Here is a 22,200-nt window from a genome sequence, read left to right as displayed (position 1 = left end):
CGGGAGTTATTTAGAGTGTACTTGCCACACATTCACAATGGAAGCTGCTTTTCTTCCCCAGGAAGTGCTAATGATGTAACGTGAATGAATGGTGGAGAGGGAAGCATGTGTCATAGGTGAAGGGACTTATCTGTCTCTGTTATGCAGTGACGGGAGTTATAGATGGCAGAGTTACCAAGAAGTCCTATTCTATGCAGTAAATAACTATACAAAAGAAATATTATGCTTTTCTTCCATAAAAATAAGACTCACCTTTTTTTGGTTTTAAAGAAAAATTCAACTTCAGGAGGTAAAAGTCTCTGCATGCATCGCTCAAGCGTAGCCATACATCTATCGCTGATCAGGGGCATAACAATAGACCCTGTAAGAGATGCAGCTGCAGGGGTGCCAGAAGCCGCAGGGTGCCCCGTGGAGGGAGAAGTTTCTTTGTCCTGAGAGACTGACAACTAAGGGCAAGAAGAGAAAAAAGCTTTCTGCTCTCTGCACAATTGTTCTAATGACTGCATCTGCTCAGCCACTGATATGGAATCATGCAAAGTTTTGCAGATAAAGATTTGTAGACAATCCCTATTCAGTGTTCAGCAGGGTCTTTTGTACAGCGCTGCTCTAACCCCATCCTCTCTACTCCTCCCCATGTGCTGTGTACTGTAATGATGCTTGAGGAGTCTGGACACGGAAAGAAAACACTTTCTGCTCTCTGCACAGTTGTTCTAATGACTGCATCTGTTCAGCCACTGATAACGAATCATACAAAGTTTTGTAGACACAGATTTGTAGACAGTCCCTATTTAGTGTGCAGCAGGATCTTGTGTACTGCCCCCAGCCCTCAACCCTCAACCTCTCTACCCCTCCCCAAGTGTTCTGTACTGTAGAGATTCTGGAGAAGTCTGCATACCAGTTCTGCTCCATCAGAGATGGTCAGAGCGAGAGTGTGTATTTTTCCCTTTTTTGAGTCCTGGTTGCAAGTACATCTTCCACAGCCCTGTACAAAGTATATATAGTCTTTTCACTTAACTGTCCCTCAGAGAGACTCACAATTTAATGCCTCCCATAGTCATATGTCTATGTATGTATCATGTAGTGTATGTATTGAAGTCTAGGACCAATTTAAGGAGAAGACAATTCACTTATCTGTATGTTTTGGGGATGTGGGAAGAACCCGGAGTGCCCAGAGGAAACCCACACAGGCACGGGAAGAACGTGCAAACTCCATGCAGATAGTGTCCTGGCTGGGAATTGAACTTGGGGCCCAGCGCAGCAAGGCGAGAGTGCTCACCACTACGCCACCGTACTGCCCCAAGATGGCCTGGAAATTTAATGTTTTCTTTTTGTTAATTTTCTTATGTTTATTTTAGTGTACCTGGGTTTAAAGGGGAACTGAAGAGTGAGGTATATGGAGGCTGTCATGCTTATTTCCTTTTAAGCAATACCAGTTGCCTGGCAGCCCTGCTGATCCTCTGCCTCTAATACTATTAACCATAGCCCCTGAACAAGCATTCAGCAGATCAGGTGTTTCAGTGGTTCAGACTTTAAAGTCAGATCTGACAAGACTAGCTGCATGCTTGTTTCTGGTTTTTATTCAGATACTACTGCAGAGAAATAGACCAGCAGGGCTGCCAGGCAACTGGTATTGATGAAAAGGAAATAAACATGACAGCCTCCATGTAGCTCTCTCTTCAGTTCCCCTTTAAACAATCCTTTATTATCAGTACCCATTCAGTGTACATTTCTTGGATAATATATTTGTTATGCTTTATTTCACTATATGCAGCTATACTTGAGGCACTGTCTGCTTTGTCAGTTATGACGTATTGGCACTTTCTTATGCTCTTTGCAATACGTGCTGTATTACTTTTTTTAACAAAAACCTTTTCTTTACTAAAGTGAGCTTTAAGTAAAAACATCATGATGAAAATGGATGTCGGAAGAACTCATCCTAAATAGAACTTTCCTACAATTTTATGTTCTTAGTTTGATTTTAAGGCTTAAAAATATAGATATATATAACAATCTACTTAGTGATGAGAAGAAATTACACCTATGCGTAATTACGCATCGTAATTCGCAACTACGCATCATAATCGTAATGTGAAAATTATGGGAAAAGCTTAATTAATTTCCTATGTAATTGTAAGCATTCGTAATTATGCACAAAGTAAAAAAAAAATGTTCAAAAAGACCTTGTGGTTTTTGAGAAAATCGATTTAAAAATACAGAGAAAAATGGTTTTTAAACTGTTATTTTACTCAGTTAAAAAAACATTTTACTTTGCATTTTTAAAATCGATTTTCTCAAAAACGTCAACGTCTTTTTGAATTTTTTTTTTTTTACTTGTACCCACTATTCTGCTTAACTTATTTAGCAATTTTGGTAGCAATAGCATGTATGGGAGCTCTGCTATTCACCGCCTAAGTCGGCAACTCGGCACGAAATTACGAGTAAATTAACGCATAGTTACGAATTGTCATACAAAGTCAATTGAATTAACAATTCGTAATTACACATAGGCATAATTGCGAAAATGTACACGTAATTTCACATAAACGTAATTAGCTGATTACTATCGTCACTAGATCTACTGAACTTTTCTCTTTACTCTGTGCTCCTTCCCAGCTATCAGACCTTTATCTTAAAGTCCCATTGGCATTTTTGTCTGTTCCCTATAAAAGCCCCGCACAAAGCACTGGTTGGTTTTTCAGATTTGGTTAGCATGTTCTGGTTCTACTGGTGTATATAGGCTACCTGTTCCTGACTGAGTTCCCATTAATTCATCTGGCTTGTCTTAACACTCTAGGGGCTTGATTCACAAAAGAGTGCTAACTGATAGCACGGCTGTTTTCGTGCGAATTTCCGCATTGCGTGTGATCGCGAATTATTGCGCGAAACGATAATGTTTTCACGTGCAAGCGCCAATTTTTGCATGCAAACGATATCGGTTTCGCCCAAAAAATCACGTTTGCGCGTTAAAACGTTATCGTTTCACCTGAAAATTCGCGAAAATGGCCGTGCTATCAGTTAGCACTCTTTTGTGAACCAAGTCCTAGATCTGAATATTACCCCTGTTGACTTCAGCTTACACGGTGCAATTTACCATCATATAGACATATTAATTGGATAGATCTAGAAATTGCATCATGTGTAGACAGGAGCGTAACTAGGCCCCACCGGGCCCCCCTGCAGAAATTCTGAGCGGTTCTGAGCGGGCGGGCCTCCCCCCCGGGGCCCCCTCGGGCCGTTTTGGGGGGCTGGAGGGGTCACAGCATGAGGGGAAAGCCATGCCCACAGTCGGCGGGGAGGGGGGACGGTCGCCCCCCCCCCCTCCCTCACCTCGGGGCTCTCCCCTCTGCACTCCCCTCCAGCTTAATGAGTGTCTGGGCAGCGGCGGGCAGCGGCAGGCAACACAACGGCTGATACATACCTTCCGTTTTCCGTGCGCTCCAGCGTGCGTTCCTCACTCTAGTCTCTGACACGACTTCCTGTTATATATGCGGGGTAAGGGGTCGCATTCCCTATTGTTACGCCAGTGTGTGTAGACATCCAAATTGTTTCAGATCAATTTTACGATAGAGTTTGCTCTGATAAGTACCCAAAATCTGTTGCAAAATCTAACACAATCCGATTGGACCCTTTGGAAATTATCTAATAGAGCCGATCTGACAGAAAAATTTATTGTGTAGATGAGGTTTTATCCCCCTGCCTCAGTGAAGAACTCCACATTGCAGTATCACCTGTTTTTTTTCTTGTCACTAATGGGCTATAACAGGAGTCCTAACCAAGTGGCTAGCTTGCTTGTAAACACATGTGAGCACAGCATAGATCAGATTTCAGCAGCTCACTAAACTGCCCTCAGCCAATCAGCGAGGGGCAGGGATGTGGGAGACTGAGATAAGATTTATTACAGCAGAAACATTTCTGATTAGATTGAACTGCTTGAAATGCAGATTTAGGTTGCAGGCTGCGTAATAAACACAGAGCAGTGGAATTTGATTTTGTGACTGACAATCCCTCTTTAAACTGACCCAAGGGCACAGAGCAAGAACAGAGAGGGCACAATAAGCTATAAGATCGTTGGTTGCCAATGCCTGCTGTAGTGTGACATTGCTCTTTGATTTATTTTTGCCTCACTAACTTCACTTTAAACTTCCTATTTCCTTACTGCTTATGAATAGAAAAGTAGGGGGAAACACGGAAATCACAAGGAATAATTGAATATGATTTTCTTTATTGTTGACTTGCAAGCATTGAAGCAATTCTGCTTTACACTTTTATTCTCTTCACAGCAGCTGTAAGCAGCATATTCAAAGAATAAAACACATGAAGAAGGATGGAATAGACAGAGAAGTCTATGGGCTTTATTTTGTTTTGTTTTTGCAGCGTAACTAATGCGTATTACATTGTATGTTTTTTTTGTTCCTGGTTAAATGGCTGACCTTCAGGGCATGGCTAAACATTGCTATTCAGATCTACTGAATAACTGTAGTGGCTGACTACTCTATTTTGTTATAAGCAAGTTGAGATGGTCAATGAGATGCATTAGATTTATATACAAGCTCAAATTTATTAGTGTCTTATTGATCAATCTACAGGCGTGTTTATATTATTTTTAACCATTTCCCAACTATAGGTTTTTGCCCCTTAAAAACCAGAGCAATATTCACATCACGCTCCTCCAATTCATTCCCTAATAACTTTGTTGTTACTTACCATACCAAAATGTGCTTTGATAGATAAAACCCACAAGTTTTGTTTGCTCATTTGACCCGGTTATTACAGTGTTTAAATTGTGTCCCTAGTATAATGTATGGCGATAATATTTTTATCTGGAATAAAGGAGTATTTTTTCAGTTTTGTGATTTTTAATACAATATCAATAATGACGAGCCTTTATTTGCAAAATTAACAGTAATATACCCTCATGCCATACAAATTAAAAAGTCCATATGTTAACTATGTATTTAAAAAAAAAAATTCTGTTTTTGCTGTTTTTTTTATTTTATTATTGTACAAGTCCGTATATATACGTACCAGTGGTAAGCAAACGGTTAATCCACTTCCCTCTCCTCTTTTCAATCAGAACCATTTCCCAAAATAAATTACTCTTAGGGCGCATTTACACTGGGGCCATTTACGGGTGTTTACCATCGATCGCCCAATCACTGGTGATTGTTAGCGCTTTCAAAAGGGCTAGTGTAATTAAAAGTAAATGACAGTGATTTCAATTTGCGGTAAAATCAAAGGCAGTGCATGCAGTGCTTTTTTTTTTTTTTTTGCAATGTTAGAGCGATCACGATTGAAATGGTAAATAAAAAGGCGAGTCGCAATGGATCAAAAATCGTAATAAATGTTCACTAAAAATTACGTGTTAATGGTTAAAAAAAAATCCCTGTTGCAAAAAGCTAGCTATTTTGCTTGTGATTTGTGATTCCCCGTAGGCAAACACAGGGGGGATTACAGCTGCCCAGAATCCATCCTCAGACCAAGGCTGGTGCAGTGTCTGGGGACAGTCACAAGTTGAGACACCAGAATATCAGCAGGCATCCTGCAGCTCACAGCACTGCCTACTTTCTTTCCCTGCTACAGTTGACTTTGGATGGAGCAGCAGCCTGTGTACAGAGCATGGAGCAGCAGTGTGTGTACAGAGCATGGATCAGCAGCGTGTATAGAGAGCATGGAGCAGCAGTGTGTGTACAGAGCATGGAGCAGCAGCGTGTGTACAGAGCATGGAGCAGCAGTGTGTGTACAGAGCATGGAGCAGCTCTGGGGAACGTAACAGAGTCAGGTATGAGCACAGTCATCTGCGCTGCTGTGTGAATGCTTCACTTTCCCCTTCAATACCTACTGTATGTTAGCTGTCCTCATTATTACCTGTATCTAAACTGATCCTAATCAATCCCATTGACAGTCGGACGGGAAATTGCATTATGTGTACCCAGCATGATGTCCTACCATATTATTATACTGTATTGTACATGGCTGAGTTGTGCATGGCTGAGGGAGACCTTTCGGGAATCCCCCCCTTGAAAATCCTGCTTTTGCCCCTGCCGTAAGGTACCTATTAACAGATGCATTTTCAATCAGACTTTTCAGAAAGAAAACAGAGAAGCCAGTAGGCTTAAATGATTCTGAACAGTCACATTATACTGATTGGTTCTTTAACCTATTTTGGTTCCTGGACATAGAAACTACGTCCAGGAACCATGCGCGCTACCGCGCGTTCCCGCGGCCGATCGCGCGTGTGCATGCGCGCTCCCAGCCCACGGTTCGTTAGCCAGACAATCAGTGTATCGGGCTATGGTGCCCGATCACTGATTTCTCTCCCCCGCTGAAAAAGCGACAGCTTCTCTCGGAAGCTTCGCTTTTTCTGGCTGTAACGTACCCCATACGTCGCTCTAAGCGTGTGTTACGCTTAGAGTGACGTCATGTAAACAAACTCATGGCCGCCATCTTGTGGCCAAAAAGTAAAACAACAACAAAAAGTAAAAAAAATGAAATTCAAACACACATTTACATTATAAATCACATGTTTACATCCCGCCCTCCCAAAACTACCCAAATAAATTGTTTAATATAAAAAAAAAAACATTACATTAAAAAAAAAACATGTAAATATTTACCTAAGGGTCTAAACTTTTTAAATATCAATGTAAAGATGAAATACTTCTATAATTTTTTTTATTTTAAACTTGTAAATAGTGATAGATGCAAAACGGAAAAAATGCACCTTTATTTCCAAATAAAATATTGTCGCCATACATTGTGATAGGGACATAATTTTAACGGTGTAATAACCGGGACATATGGGCAAATACAATACGTGAGTTTTAATTATGGGGGCATGTATTATTTTAAAACTATAATGGCTGAAAACTGAGAAATAATGATTTTTTTCCATTTTTTTCTTATTCTTCCTGTTAAAATACATTTACAGTAAAGTGGCTCTTAGCAAAATGTACCCACCAAAGAAAGCCTAATTGGTGGCAGAAAAAACAAGATATAGATCAGTTCATTGTGATAAGTAGTGATAAAGTTATAGGCTAATGAATGGGAGGTGAACATTTCTCAAGTGAAAACGACGGAACGCGAATGGGTTATAGTAAAAATGAAGCAAACTGAATAGTAAAAAGTCAGATACTCACCTATGAGATGGAAGCTCTGTATCTCATAGAGCTTTCCCTTTTCTCTCTCTGTGTTGTTGCCCCAGCTTTGTCACCATTTCAAATTTGCCACCTTCGGGAGCCTTTACAAGGCTTTGGAAGCAATCAGGTCTCCCAGTGCTTCCATAGATGGGTGGCTCCATACTGTGCCCAAGTGTGTGCTCGTGCATGTGCAGTATAGAGCTGCCTGTCTTCAGAAGCACTCGTGGTCTGGGTGCCATTGTCTAACTGCAGGAACTGTGCAATGCCAGTGGGATTGTGGCATTTTTTGAAGCCACAGTGCAGGGATGAGCAGAAACGATGCCAGTGCGAATTTCCGCATCGTAGTTCTCATCTACGCATAGTAGTTCGTAGGTGAAGTTTCAAAACTACGCTTACGAATTTACGCATAGCGAAGTACTGCTACGCGTAGCTCATGCCCACTATGCGTAGTTAACATGTGTATTGCGTAGTGAACTACGAATGCGTTACTCGTGGCTAATTTTCCGCGTGCGATTGTATGCTTAAAAATGTACGCATTGGAAAGGGGAATGTACGCATAGAAGAGTTCGAGGTGTAAGTATTTAATAGAGGAATTAATGTGTAAAATTTTCTGCATACGGGCATAAGCATCCGCATACACTACACTTCACACTACGCGTAATTGCGTATTTTAACGCGTAGTCTACGATATGCATATGAAACGAATATTTGATTTCGAAGCCGTAGTTTGGCAAAGCGTAATTGCGTAAAACTACGCATAGTTCCAGCATAGCGAAGTTGGCTGTCTACGAATATCTCTGCCACAGTGACAAGCTTATCTCAGCATGCAAGTAATAGAAAGCTTCCTATTTTGTATAAGATAATAAGATAAGGACACTAAGACCAGAAGGTAATTGAATCCCCTTTGTAGAGTTTACACAGTGATGTAATACTGGGAATACACAATGAGTTTTTTGGGCAGTTTTACTGGCTAATTGATTTTCTAATAGATTTTTTTTTATCATTTTTCCGATCATTTTACCATTCACTTCTATTGGAAAATCGAACAACAAATTATCGAAATCAGATCAGACCTGTCGGATATTATCTATTGAGCCATCTATCTGCCAAAAAAACTCCTTGTGTATTCCCAGCATAAGTCTGTTGTCTAGGTGAGGTTTGCTGTGGGCTGGGCAGTAAGATGTCCAGTAGGGATGGAAAATTAAAACTGAACTTGATTGAAAAAAAAGAAAAAAAAATTGTACAGAAGTGGTCACTTTTTGCATCACAGAGAAATAGTAAAGATGGAAACCAGCAGAAATAGTCTTTTGTTTATATGTCACATTTTCTTCTAAATCCTATGCTGGGTACACACGCTGCAATTTCCCGCTCCATCCGCGGGATCGATCCCAGTCAATTGATTATTTCCGACATGTTCGATCAGGTTTTGATGGATACAGCCGTCGATTTTGCATACTTAACATGAGTAAATTGACGGCTGTATCGATCGAGACCCGATCAAACATGTCGTAAATAATCGATCGACCGGGATCGAGCTTGGGATCGAGCGTGAAATCACAACGTGTGTACCCAGAATTACAGTGAACACTAAAAACAACATAATAGGTAAGCTAAATAAGTCATTTCTTATTTGATGATTTTTTTTTGTCAGTTAAAGGAAAAATAAGAAAAAAGAAAAGAAAAAATAAACAGTATTTATTCATACCCATGGCTTTTTCCAGCCCCCTTCAGGCCTTTGGCTCCCTCTATGTCATCCCGGTATGCCTCAATCTTCTGCCCATCCAAGGATATCGATCAGTCGCCGCCTGTCTCTGTGTACTGTGCATGTGCGGCCTGGACAGAACACTCCTGGTGACGGGAGCACAATGGGGCAGTGCATGCATACTAAACACTAGCTGACAACGACTGACAGATTTACCGAGACGTACAGCAGAGGATTGAGGCTTCCCGAGGGCAAGGGAGCTAACAACCTTAAAGGAATACTACCAATGAACATGTTTTTTCAATTGAGATAGGAAATGTTTGGGAAGTTCTGCTAAGTACTGGCGCTTACATTTGAATGCTTATATCTTTGTTTACTGTTATCTAATTCTTTTCACACTTTTCTGACAGCAAGTCTCTGCTCTGCTATAATCTGATGGCAGAGTGAGCCATGAGGGGAGGAAGAATTCCCTCACACTTCATCTGTTAACCCTGTGTGCGTGAGAGACAACTCTGCCTGTCTCTAACTGAGCCCTCTGCAGAGAGCAGAGGAAATGTCTTCTTATGTGCAGCATAAACATTTGTAATGGTTTGTGTGAAACCTGACAGGCTTTTCATGTAACTTTGCTGTAATATTACACCGCTCTTAGCATGTCATACTGCAGAGATTCATACCTTTGCAAATGAGACATTCCAAATCTAGCTAAAATCTACACACAATGAATTAAAGATTTTTCCTCTGAAAAGTAGGAAAATGTTTACACAGCTACTTAGACATTATTTGTACATTGTTATTTTAGAACACTTGGTTTAATAGTGTTCCATTAAGGGTGCTGGAGGAAACCCCGGGTATGTATGTATGTATGTATGTATGTATACTTTTTTTTTATCTCAGGTACACTTTAATATGGAGTTTTATCCCACTTTAAACATTACCAATAAAGTACCGTGTGTGATACTTCGTATAAGGGGTTAAACCTGTTCCTAATTATTACAACTTCATAGTTACCAAAGACTGCAGAGAAGTGAATGACTTTATTTTTTTTTAAGTGCGGAGACTCTTATCTACTTTTATCAAGGATCTTTCTTTTCGCCCATTTCCTGTGTTCTTGTGAAATCACTCTCTGAACAGATATGGTCAGTCTCTTCTTACTGCCACTCACGCTGGTTCCTTTCTGCAGTATTTCACCGAGTCCTTTGCTAATCAATATCTTTTTCAAGTCATCACTCCGTCCCTGATGGTCTAGGCTTTGGCTGAGTTGTGTTATCTCAATAAAGAACTACTCTCTATTCAGCTCAGAGCGTGGCTGAGCTGCCTGTAGCCAGCTAAGAATAGAATAACACACTTACCGCTCTCAAGCAAGGTGCTTTGCTGAATGCATCAATACATTTCTATACAATTCTGTAAGCTTCCAATGTGCTGACTACACAGACAGGCATTTTGACATCTTCAATCAGAAGGATACATCTTTACTTACCTGTCTTGCCTTGTTCTATTTACTCCATCAGCTACAGCCAGTGCAGCCTCCCCTTACATTCCAGGATATTCCTACATGCATTTTTTTTAATTTCAGTGAGTGTCTCATTTGATTTTTGGGGGAACTAGCAGAGAATACTGTATTAGGGAATGGCCTGGATATAAACCTTGCTAGCCACTACATGCTAACCAGGGTTGCTTGCAAATTTTTGCCAAAGTCATTTTCGCATCAAAAATGCTATTTTCTATTATATTTCAAGAAAATATTTGCGCAAAGAGCTTGTATTTTTGTGTTTTTGAGAAATCACAAAAATGTCTATTTTTTTTTTTTTTACTGCAAACATTTGCAAAAAGCACAAAAACGTAGAAAACCAAATCATTGGACATATTTTTACTGCAAAAACACACAAAAAATGTTTACTGGGAAAAATTTGCAAAAAGAGCAAAAAACACAACAAAACTTATTTTTTATGGCATTTTTGCTCAAAAATCAAATTTAACATTATTTCCACGAAATTGAATGCAAAAAGAATATTGGAATTTTCACTCATTACTGATGCTAATGTTACGTACACACATGCGACAACGATCGTTCGTTGAGAACGACAAACAAACTTTTAATTGATGAAAGAACGACCTAAGTAAAGTTAGTTTTAAAATGTGTGTAACGATCTGATCGTTAGAACGAACGTTACATCACGCAAAGCAACTATTGCGCTTGTGCATAAAAATGAGAAGTTTCATGGAGAAATAGCGAAATGCGCATGTCAAGCCTAGTACGAACGACCGTTTCCAACGATGTACTACTTTTGCAAACGATCGTCGTTGGTAAAAATCCGCCAAGCTAGATTGTTTGTTTGTAACGATCTAGCTTGTCCGTCGTTAGACTTAATGATCGTTGGTTGCTTTTTTTTCAACGATCGTCGTTTGAAACGATCGGGGAACGATCGTTTCAAACTACAATAGTTGCATGTGTGTACGCACCTTAACTCTATCCACTTGATCAGTCATGCACCAAGTAGTGTCATATTTATTTTTTTTTCTTTTCCAATAAAACATCTAGCTTATTACATGAGTCATTTTCCAGTTAAAAAATAAATAAAGTAAAATAAAATAATAATAATAATATAAAGTTTATGTTGTGTTTTTTTTACCTGTATCTTTTTCAGTGATGAGTGAAATTGTCGATATTCATTTCACCTTAATTGTTGCAAAAATAACGTTCAATTCAACTTTCAAGGAAAAATGCCATTGAAAATCATTTTGTAATAAGTTTGTGATGTTTTACATTTTTTTAATGAATCTTTGCTCTAAAAATAAACAATTTTGCACTTTTGTGGTGAAAATAAATATTTTTGTGTTTACACTCATTTTTGCAATTTTTCTCAAAATTAAAAATGCCATTTTTGCAAGGAAAACGGCCTTTGCAAAAATTCACAAGCAACACTGATCTTTTTGCACTTTAAAAAGAAACTAAAGGTGAATAAAATTGAAAGTATTGATCGGACAGGAAGGAAAATTAAAAACAATCAGGGGCGGGGCAAGAGCATTGGCAGATCAATGGCCTATAGCTTTGCACTGCATCTAGCAGTGCTACTTTGCAGTTCAATCAATCTTCAATAGATTCCCTGCTGGAAATTGATGTGCAGTGTATGGTAGGAAACGATTTCTTTTGAATCAATTCTTTTCAGAAAGGAAACAATCATTTTTGAATTTTGGGTGGATATCTATAAGTGTATGGCCAGCTTTAGGGCAGATTTCACACTTATTTGAAAATGCAAGGAATTTGCAATATTCCAAAATCATGATCGCTAACGTATTTTAATACCGTCAGACTTTTTATGCAGTCTACAAGATCAACTAATTCCCCTGCTCACCACATAGAGGGAACAAAAACAAACAAACATGTCACATTGATTCAGCTTGCCAGTAATAAGGATGAGGGCATCACTGATAAATTTAAAGCATACCGAAAGTGACAAGAGACAAGTGACATGATGATATAAACATATACACATATAATACTAGCTCAGGCAGCCCTATTACAAAAAAAAAAAAAATATGTGAGGTCCCTTTCTGTTATCCAGTACAGCAACAGTAAAAAACTTGAGTTGTTATCTATGCAAAAGAACTTCTTTTTTTTTCTTTTTTTTGTGTGTCATTTTAAAGTGATTTACAGTTGCTGGTTGTGTGGAGTGTGGAGGTGGAGGATTGGCAGGACTGCTGAATTCCAAGAGAATATCTTTATCATTAACATATTAATGAACCACTATTAATAAAAACTATTTTGTTGAAAAGGTGATTTTGTTTCAGATATATATATATAGTATTACATATATATATATATATATATATATATATATATATATATATATATATATATATATATATATATATATATATATATATATATATATATATATATATATATATATATATATATAGATGGAGATTAATCAGTAATAATAAAAAAAGAAAATAAAAAGTGCAGGGTTTAGCTCTGCTTTAGTGGCAGAGATTTTTAACTCCAGTCCTCAAGAGCTGAGGTCTTCACACCTCAAATTAATTGATGGGACTCAATCAGCAAAGGTGTGGTTCATGAAGCAGAACAGATTTCATCAGGAGTCTCAGGACCGCCATCAGAATTTTCTGGGCCCCATTCTAGACAAACCTACTGGACCACTCTTACTCCCCTTTGCCTCCACATGTCAAATCACGAGCTGATAGGTAGCTTGTAGTTGCAGGTAGGTAGTGATAGGTGTATTGTGGTGGCCAGCTGGGCCTCTTGGTGTAGCAGGCCTCATCTACCTGCTATAACAGACTCACAAGGGGGCTGAGCCATGTGCAGGAGCAGGGCAACATCATGATGGGGCAGAGCCACAAAGCAATGTAGTCTTCCCCCTGCATTGCAGCGTGTCTTCCAATCACGTGGCAGGGGGAAAGGGGATATACAGCAGCTGTCAGCAGTGGTGTTTCACCACAGACCTCATGTGGCTTAAAGAGGGCCATATCGCTGGAATGATTGACAGCTAAGGGCCCATGTGGAACTGCAACTGTTTGGGCCCCAGACTTTCTTGGGGCCCCATACAGCAATACCTTCTGTGCAGCCCTGAAGGTGACCCTGCATTTCACCATGTCACTGTCCATCCTAAACACAGGTTAGGATATGGCCCTTAAGGACTGGAGTTTGACACCTATGCCTTATGGTATAAGCAAAGGGTGTCCAAACCTTTTACACCAATGGTCATATCATGATTCTTGTGATTGCAACAGGGCCAAAATAGTGAAATGAAACACATTTGTTGCTGATTGGACATAGGTGCAGAGAGTAGTAGGTAGGCAGAGTGCACACTACAAATAACTATAAGAAGACTGCTGCCGCCCAGATGCAATAGATAACATGCCCTCTAGTCTTAAAATAATTGATATATTACCCCCACCCCCATTATTATAACCAAAATGCCCCCAGTAGTAAAAATAGGCAGGCATTGTGCCCTTCACAGATAATAGACAAAATGCACAATAGGGATAGTAATTACTTGGGACTACTGGAGAGCAAAGGGTGTGGCAGTGGAGCAAAATGATGATTCAAAGCAATGTAAAAGTCCATGGGCATGAAGCACTAACCAGCTGTAGTATTGCCTTGTGGAGACAGCCCATGGCAATATTACTGGTACTACCACCAGCAGTGTACCACAAGGTACTCTATTAGCGTGACCTGCAGTACTTGAGTAATGCAAGCATTGCTATAGTAACTGACTTACATTACCATAGTAATATTTGTGGTACTTGAGTTTTTGGGGTCGTGCTAATAACGCACCTCGTGGTACACTGCTGGCGGTTGTACTGGCGTGATTGTTGTGCACCAGTGATGAGTGAAAATGCAGATAATATTTATGCATTCATTTTTGTGAAAACAATGTTAAATTTGACTTTCGAGCGAAAATGCCATCAAAAATAATTTTGTAATACGTTTTTGATTTTTCACGTTTTGCAAATTTTCTCACTAAAAGAAACTATTTTTTGTGGTAATAATAACGCCTTTTCGTGGTATTATAAATATTTTTCGCATTTCTGTGAATGTGTGTCAAAATTTGCAAAACTTCTCAAAATCGAAAATGCCATTTTTTGACATGAAAATGACTTTGATTAAAATGTGCAAGCAACACTGATGTACATTGTCACTGCGTAGCAATACTAGCATTTCATAAAGCCCATGGCCTCTGAAATCACATCGAACTTTAATTTTACTAAAAAAAGTTCTTGCCATTTTAGGTAAAAAAGAAAAAAAAAAGAAAAAAACCTGCCCTAAAAGAGCTCTAATTTGTACAAATTGCAAATCCAGTCAGAGAGCTCTTATCTTACAATTTCTTATGCAAATTTTAATGAGTACGATAAATTACTTAATTAGCACATGATGCTCAAATTATAGTTTAAAAACCCAGTTCCTCTCAAAACTGGAGGAGACATCTGGAAAAAAAGCTGGCCATCTTTACCAAATATGCCTCTAAGAGTTATCTTGTTGCTTCCTGAAGTTGCAGAAGGTATCAAGTCTATTCATGTTTAAAAACACCTCTTAAATCCATAATAAAGTACGACAATGAAGATGGCGTAGTCTTGACAGGTTATTGGGACAAAAATCTTGAGTGTTAATCTCCTAAAGGAGCCAGAAGTAAAGCACAATGAGGGATCGCACTTTCTAGCTTCTTAGGAACTTGAGATTTATTTCAGTGGACAGAATTGGTACTTTACTTGAAGAGATGCAGATATAACCGAACACATCAGACAGGCACAGCACCATGGTTTGAGATAAATCTTCACTGTACCTGGTTAGGTTAGGTCCTCCAGTGATGGGTCAGACATGCAAACCATCAGTTTGTTTCAGATAGACTGAAGGCGTGCAGGGCAGGTAGTGATGCTCCGAAATCAGAACTGATAATTTTAATGGGATCCAGTTACAGCCCACAGAGGACACACGGGGTAGTGGTAGGCATGGTGTCATTATCACAGTTTTTTTGGGAGACATTTGAAAACAAGGCATCCTAACTGCCTATAGTTTTCCAATAACAGTATGTCTGTAACGAACGGTGGAGCACAGAGAGGATCTGATTACCGGTGATCTGCAGTATCACTGGGAATACAGATATATACCAGATTATAAGTGATCTGCAGTATCACCGATAATCCAATATACCAGCTAACCTCTGTAAACCCGAGTAGAGTGTAGTGTTTGGTGTAACAGTAACACTTAGAGGACTAAGCCTCAGAGCAGTAAGGAGTACTGCACGGATTCCTTCCGAAGACTCTCCAAAACGGGAGGAGTCAGGCTGAGAGTAGGAAGGATTATCTGAGAGTGACACTCCGGAGGAAGTGTCACTAACAGGACAGGGAACCGCCTCTAATAGTAAGGTCGGTTCTCAAGGTCGGACAAGCCAGGTCGTAAACACACGGACAGATAAAGTACAGATTCAGGAGGCAGAGGCGGAGTCTAAGGTACAGGCAGGGTTCGGCAACAGGGTATCAGATATATCGATGTACAAAGTCAGGAGGCAGAAGTAGAGTCTAAGAACGAGCCGGGGTTCGGCAACAGAGTATCAGAATGGCAAGGTACAAGATCAGAGTTCAGGAGGATAGTCAGGCAGGCAAAGGGTCATAACAGATAATCACAATCAAACTAGTACTTTAAGCTATCAACAGAAACTAGCTAAGTGTAGGATTACAGCTTCAGCTGGTCCCGGCACACTTAAGGATCTGACTACAGGTCTGAGTGCTCCCACGTTGTGTTCGCAACGCCAGACAACCAGCAACTGAACAGCCGGCAGTATATATACAGAGGCATCTCTCCAGCACCTCCCTAAGTGCTGGACCAATGAAGAGTGGAGCCAGAGTCAGCTGACCAGCCTGGTCAGCTGACTCACTTCTGACTGTCATATATTATCTGCCCCAGTGCGCGCGCGCGCGTCACTCTCAACGCTGGTGGACTATGAGTCCCAGCCACACCAGCACTGTCCCTGATCTCCGCCCACTGCGCCGCCATGCTGGATGCGGAAGCAGCCGCCCCGCTCTGAGAGCAAGCGGCTGCTCTTCCGCGCTTTCTTACAATGTCTTTATTAGCGGAAAACCACACTGTCTGCAGGAACTACAATTCATGAGATTTAGCTTAAAAGATGTCATAGAGCATTCCTCACATATATTTAATACAAATATGCTTCAGCTGCTACCCCTTCTGTCTATCTCATGCTTTTACGTACATCTTTACTCTTAACCATGTACTTGTTAGTTCTGCTGTAAATCCTCAGGATCCGCACCATCAACATAGTATCTTTATTGAATGTATAAAGTTAAAACATAATTAAAACAGCATGGGTCAAACAGATGACGCACAGGCGTTTCGGACTTCCACCCACACTGGGTCCATGAAGATTTGAGAAAGGACTGTGGAAGTCTGAAACGCCTGTGCGTCATCTGTTTGACCCATGCTGTTTTAACTTTATACATTCAATAAAGATACTATTTTGATGGTGTGGATCCTGAGAATTTACTTCTGAATGCTTGTTGCTCCAGAGTGGATCACTGCACATCAGATCTGACCATTGGTGCAAGAACAAATCCGTTGACTTACTTGTTAGTTCTACTAACATCTTCACTATCTGCCTCCCACTGCCTCAAACCAGTACACGAAGTTGCCAACATGTTTCAGCCACACAATAGTCCTTAAATCATAGCATAGTAGGCTTCAGTTTTCACATCAGTTATTGTGCACAACCCATCTTCTTCAAATTTACATATGGAAAATAGTGATGATGAGTGTTCTTTAGACTTGCAGGTCTGTGCTGAACTAGTCAGCACTAGCTTTGTTCTTTACATTTCTTCTTCTCTTTCATTTTAGTTTAGTAGGGTTTTAACCTTCCTGGCGGTAAGCCCGAGCTGAGCTCGGGCTATGCCACGCAGGAAGATATCTCAGTCCCTGGTGGGACGATTCGCCCCATTTAAAGTGCTGTGCGCGCAGCTAGCACTTTGCTAGATTGCTGCCGCTCTGCGGCGATCGCCCGCACGCAGCGGCAGAAGAGGCCCCCCCCGCCAGAGCCCTGCGCTGCCCAGACCAATGAGTTCCGGGCAGCGCTATGGGCTGGATCTGAGGCTCCTGACGTCAGGACGTCGGCTGACGTCCATGACGTCATTCCGATCGTCGCCATGGCGACAGGAGAAGGCAAACAGGGGAGCGCGTTATATACGCGTCCCCCTGTTTGCTATAGATGCCGGCGACGATCGCACTAGAGGGACACATGCGCCCTCTAGTGGTGTTTCATGTAGCTACAACTCTGGTAGCTTTACATGAAACAAAAAAAAATAAAAAAATAAAAAAAAGATTTCTGCCAATTTGGCACAAAAAATCAACTGCCAGGAAATTAAAGCATTTTTGTTAACATTTTCCTGTTTTCTCACCGGAACTTATATATATGGAAGGAGCCATGTCAACCTTTCTCTGCTGCACTACTGACTGATTGGAGACTGGGAGGGGCTAAAAATTAGGGGAATATGATAATTACACTGTACACTGTATTTTCTGCATTTGTAAGTTGCAATAAGTAGGATTCAAACAGGGGTTTGGAACAGAACTCATGGGCCAATAATACTGCAGTGCGCATTACCTGTCCTGTAATTATGGACAAGACATTCTTCCCCATTTCCAGGAGGGGGCTATATTTCAGTAATGGATATTTTGATCACATTTGTTCACCCCTCAACAGGGCCATTTCTTGGGCAGGGTAGCTGCCCTGGGAGCAGACCAGCAAGTAGAAGAAGGGGGGGCGTAGGCCAAAGGACATAACCACTAGGGAGCTGGTGATGCGCGGTGCAGCCAAATGGAAGAAAGAAGATTACCAGTGCAATCACCATCCTCTACTCATCTAGGGCTGCCTGTGTCCGATGTTAAAGAGGAACTCCAGTGAAAATAATGTAGTAAAAAAGTGCTTCTTTTTTTACCATAATTATGTATAAATGATTTAGTCAGTGTTTGCTCATTGTAAAATCTTTCCTCTCTCCGATTTACATTCTGACATTTATTACATGGTGACATTTTTACTGTGGGCAGGTTATGTAGCTGCTCCTAGCTGTTTTGGCTGTTACAGACAGCTGTAAACAGCCATTTCCTGTCTGTGAACATTGTTACATTGTGGCAGTTTGCCCAGAGTACCGCGGTACTCAGAGCTTCTTGTGGGAGGGGTTTCAGCACAAAATCAGTCATACAGCGCCCCCTGATGGTCTGTTTGTGAAAATCATTATATTTCTCATGTAAAAGTGGGTATCAGCTAGTGATTGGGATAAAGTTCAATTCTAGGTTGTAGTTTCTCTTTAAGTCATCATCACGTCACCACCATGGGATGACACCTGATGTCCTGTAGCAGTAGTGTAGGCTGTCAGTGTGTGGCGCCCATGGAGAAGTTGGCTTTCTGGGCTGCCTTTGCCTGTGTGTTTTCCTGGTCCCTGCTTCCTCCTGGATGAGCGGCTGGTCACTACTAGTAAGTAGGCAGATCTACTTGTGACCTGTGGCTTTGTGACTGTCCCGAAAGAGTAAGAGTCCACGAGTCCACCTTGGGTGCAATTTAGCCTAGAAACTACCCTGCCCCTCAATAAGAGCCTGACCAAATGTGTACATATTATTACACCGCCAGTGAGATGAGCACAGAGTGAGTCGAATGACGGTTCACCCTGCTGCCGCTCAAATTCACGGAGAGAGATGTAATTCAGAGTCCGGTGATTGCCAGAACAACAAATTACTCTTATGCGCCCCGCATACCTTAGCATTGCTGCTATAGCGACGCCTAGTTTTGGCGCTGAGCGTCCTTTGCTGAAACAGCCTGCTTCTGACCAAATAGCCACCAACCCTCAAATAAACAGGCAAACAACCTTCATGTACTTACCACAGAGAGAAAAATGCAGCATCATAATAGGCATCTATTCCTATTCTCATTTTTAATGTATTCAACAGACAGTGATCAGCCTGGCGAATTGCTTTGACTTAGTGCAGGCCAAAAACATTGTACTCTCATCTCACCCTCACATTGTCCTCTCCTCCCACCAAGTGACATCACAACCATGCCATTCTGACAGTCTTCAGCCCCTCACATAACAACAGAACATTTTGCTAGCAGGCCCGGATTTATGCCACAGGAGCTTATAGCCACAGATGTCCTGGCACCCTTGACTTCCCCCTCCACGAACCTGCAAACCCCTGCCGAACCACAGTAAGGTAGAGGTAAGATGTGAGGCTGGCACTCCAGCAGTTCACTGGTTAAACAGCTGGATCTTGGTTAAAACACAGTGCTCACCATCCCATACACAGTTCAATATCGATTAGGTTAGAAGAAAAGTCGATCGGGCACCGGTTGCAATAATCCAGTTTTACTTTTAATCCAACACGTACAGATTACATATAGGAGTAGAAAGGGTCAGCCTAACAGCCGTTTCGCAGGTCTCCCTGCTTCTTCAGAGGCCAAAAAGTCGAACCACACCACAAGTGTGCTGGCTGGCCCAGCTTTCACTTCTCCCTTAACAGAGGCGCTTAATTCGAATCCTTGTGCAGATTGTTTGATACTCTTCCCTATATTGCCTGATGAAGCGGGGTTGAACCTGCGAAACGCGTTGCATTTCTTTTTGGAGTTCCTAATAAATGTGTTTGACTGTCTGAATCTCAGTCGTTGTCATGTCTGCTTGAGGGAGGTAAGACTACCACTTCCTCCTTCAATTTTGCCATTTAAGTTGGTTTTTAAGCTCATTTAATCTAATCTTATACTTTTGGCGCCTCTGTTCATTGTATTCACTTCTCCCTTAATTCCCTTGCCCATCATAGGTAGCTACAGGCGTCCCTTAGGTAGCCAGAGGTATCATTAGTATTAAGTAGCTAGTGGTGCCCCCGACTGAAGGGAGATACTCTGCATAGGGTAGGAGGGAGGAGGCACTCGTGGAGGAGAGAGAGCCGCCTTTCCATCATCAGGCGCCTGTAGGCATGTACCTACAGGGCCTCATGGTAAACCAGGCCCTGGTCGTTAGCCCGCAGGCTAGCAATGCAAGTGTACAGCCTCAGCAGTGCAATGTCGCCCAAGGTATCAGGTCCCATTCCCCTCTGGGCCACATGTCTCGAAAGTGTGTACAAGGCCTAATTAATGCACACTCACTCTGTTATCATGGACATTAAGGGTTAAAAAATTGTGAAACAACAACATCATTTCAACTTCAGTTAATAATAAAAGAAGACAGTTATCCCTCTGATTTGAGACTGTAAGAAAAAACAATTGGTTCGCAGCAAAGTAAAAGCTAATTATTTTGAGAACAATACATTGCCTCATGCAGTTTTATTTATATTGCCGCTATAATGATCCTTTACAAATTACTGTTTTCCCTTCTTCAATAACTCAATATTCACAAGGAAAATTGATCATCACGTTATTGTAGACCTGTCAATGTAGAACACAATATTTTTAATTTAAAATGAAGTACCACGTGCTTTTTTTTCTTTCTTTTTTTTATTTTTTATTTTAATTTAATTTTAGATAGACTACCATCAGCAACAGGATGGGATGTTGCTGCAGGGGACCTTCAGTTAGAGTTATTTTTGGGTCCTATTTGGTGAACCTTACACTCTTCCTTGTGTGCCACTGCAGGCATTAGAAGCGAGGATACACCTAAACAAGAACACAAAATATCAATGAAATTATTAAATGATCCTATTAAGGTGGCCATACATCAGGTGACTCGTCAGCTGACTGACCAACCGTTGCATCAGATGGCATCTTCCAAGGAGCGGCATATTGCCCGCTAACCTCCCTCCCCAGCCACCACTTGATAACCTTCTGAGTCGGTAGCTGCCCCCAATGACAGTCCCCAGATCCCCTATACCTTAGATCAGCGCTAACCCACAGCACCGCAGTGACAGGAGAGTGGCTCCCGTAGCGGCGCATATGCAGGAAGTACTCACTTCCTGTATATGTCCTTTTACCAGGGGAACCGCTCTCCTGTCACTGTGGAGCTGCAGGTTGCCACTGATCTGAGGTCTAGGGAATCCAAGGAATGTAATCTCTACAAAGATAATCGAGCGGCAGTCGGGGAGGGAGAGGGGGACAGGCTGGCGCCTACCCGGTTAACCTAAACTGGGGGCAACTATACCTGGGTACCTGGGGGGGGCAATTATATTTAGCTAACTTATAATAGTGCCAACCTATACCTTGCTAACCTATACTGGGGGCACCTATACCTGGCTACGTATACTGGGGGCACCTACCTGGCTAACCTATACTGGGGGAAACTATACCTGGCTACCTACTGGGGGCAACTATATCTGGCTACGTATACTGGGGGCACCTACCTGGCTAACCTATATTGGGGAAACTATACCTGGCTACCTACTGGGGGCAACTATATCTGGCTACGTATACTGGGGGCACCTACCTGGCTAACCTATATTGGGGGAAACTATACCTGGCTACCTACTGGGGGCAACTATATCTGGCTAACTTATCTGGCTAACTTATAATAGGCACCAACCGGAAAAACAATGGTCCACCAGCCTCAGAATTTGTGGTATGAATTCTTCGGGGAAATGACAAATAAGTATGGTGAGATAGCTTAACCTCCCTGATGATAACCCAGAATCAGGCTCGGGGTGGAAAACCGCACCTCAGAGCCAGTGTTCTTATTCCTCACTTGCTGTGAAAAGCATCCCAAACAGCCCTTTTTATAGCTAGCCCCTTTTTTGTGTGTGTGACTCTCCACAGCTCACTGACACCCAGAACTGTGCATAATGTGATTTCTGCTCTTTAGGTATTAAAACACAACATTGCATCAACTCCGTAGTTTTTGGTGGGACTGTAAGCATCAACCCCCTCT

The sequence above is a fragment of the Hyperolius riggenbachi genome, chromosome 3 (genome assembly GCF_040937935.1).
Source record: "Hyperolius riggenbachi isolate aHypRig1 chromosome 3, aHypRig1.pri, whole genome shotgun sequence".
In the NCBI taxonomy this organism is placed as follows: domain Eukaryota; kingdom Metazoa; phylum Chordata; class Amphibia; order Anura; family Hyperoliidae; genus Hyperolius; species Hyperolius riggenbachi.
The sequence above is the reverse complement of the archived record's forward strand: the minus strand, read 5'-3'. Positions refer to the sequence as shown.